General features: G+C 40.5%; 1 protein-coding gene across 3 annotated transcripts in view; it reads right to left on the bottom strand.

The window, feature by feature from the left end:
* IGF2BP1 (insulin like growth factor 2 mRNA binding protein 1) overlaps positions 1 to 1,394 on the bottom strand; it is a 52,115-nt gene that overhangs the window by 2,622 nt on the left and 48,099 nt on the right. The gene's annotated exons all lie outside the window — the stretch shown is intronic.

Genomic DNA, 1,394 nt, shown 5'->3' with positions numbered 1-1,394 from the left:
CCATCAGATTTAAATACAACTCCCACTTATAAACAAAGGCTCTTATAGTAAGTCTCAGAGTTGCAAATATCCAACTAACATATAACTCAAATTTACAAGTGGAGGCTATTACAGATAATAGGTAAAAGTACTTGTTCCAACTTACATATAAATTCAACTTAAGAACAGGCCTATAGAACCTATGTTGTTCGTAATCTGGGGACTGCCTGTACTCGTGTAAAAATGTCCCAGGAAAGGGAATGGATACAATACCCAGATACGGTGTATGCACCAAAGACAAAGTGGATGAAATACTAAGGGATAGGGATCTTTATTCTTTCTTTCTTGAATATCTTTGCCCTAAATATTTATAAGAGAAATCAACTGCAAAATAAGATTCATTTCATAGAAATTTACCACAGTGTCTTTCCTTTATAAATTGTGTGCTTGGTTTCCTGGCTATAGAGAAAGGTGATCTAGGTTGGAGTAAAGAATGTGGAAATCAATTTTTGTGTGAGTTCCTTGAACTCTGCCTTGATATTTTAGTTTTTCATCTAATCCTCATTCTGAGAAGCTGCTTCAGTATATAATACTTCCAGGCTCTGTGTACCGTGGATGTATCATGTATTCTTGGTCTCACTTTCCTCATTTGTAAAATGTGGTTGTTGTGAGCATTAAATGACTTCGTATGTATAAACCATGTACAACAGTGTGAGTGTATCAAAGAACCATAAATGTTAGAATATTATTACTGTGGCTTTCATACTTCTCAAAGGGTTATCTAAGAAAATTACTTAGCCAGTGTCACAGTGAAGAAAATTTATATAGGGTCTGAGCTCAAAGCCCGCAGGCTCTAGCACCTGTGTTCTTAATGCTGCACCATATGGCATGAGAGCCACATTTGCTCTGGATTGCTTCAGCAGCCTTAAGTGGTCCCATGCCTGTGGAGACTTGGTTATCCTCTATGGGCTGTATTCAATAGTGGATGAAGTCCCCTTCCAGTTTTATTACTGGGGGAGGAGGGTCTTTAGATTTTAGAAAAACCCCATTGGCTCTCAATCACCCTTTCCCTGCCCTGTTGAGGTTCAGCAAAATTTGAACCCAATACTGGCCTTCCACTCTAAGCTCTAGAACAGTGATTCTTTTTGTGAGATAGTCTCACTTTGTCACCCCACAGAGTACCATGTTGTCATAGCTCATAGCAGCCTCAAACTCCTGGGCACAAGCAATCCTTCCCAACACCCAGCCAGTTTTAGAGACAGGGTCTTGCTCAGGCTGGTCTCAAACTCCTGAGCTCAAGCAATCCACCCGCCTTCGCCTCCCAGAGTGCTAGGATTACAGGTGTGAGCCATGGCACCCAGTCTAGCCTAAAACAGGGACCACAAGAGGATCTTAGGTGTACTAGTAATTTTTTT

This window comes from Otolemur garnettii, unplaced genomic scaffold (genome assembly GCF_000181295.1).
Source record: "Otolemur garnettii isolate 467f Iridium unplaced genomic scaffold, OtoGar3 scaffold00018, whole genome shotgun sequence".
Classification (NCBI taxonomy): Eukaryota; Metazoa; Chordata; class Mammalia; order Primates; family Galagidae; genus Otolemur; species Otolemur garnettii.
This window is presented reverse-complemented; position numbering and strand designations above follow the sequence as displayed.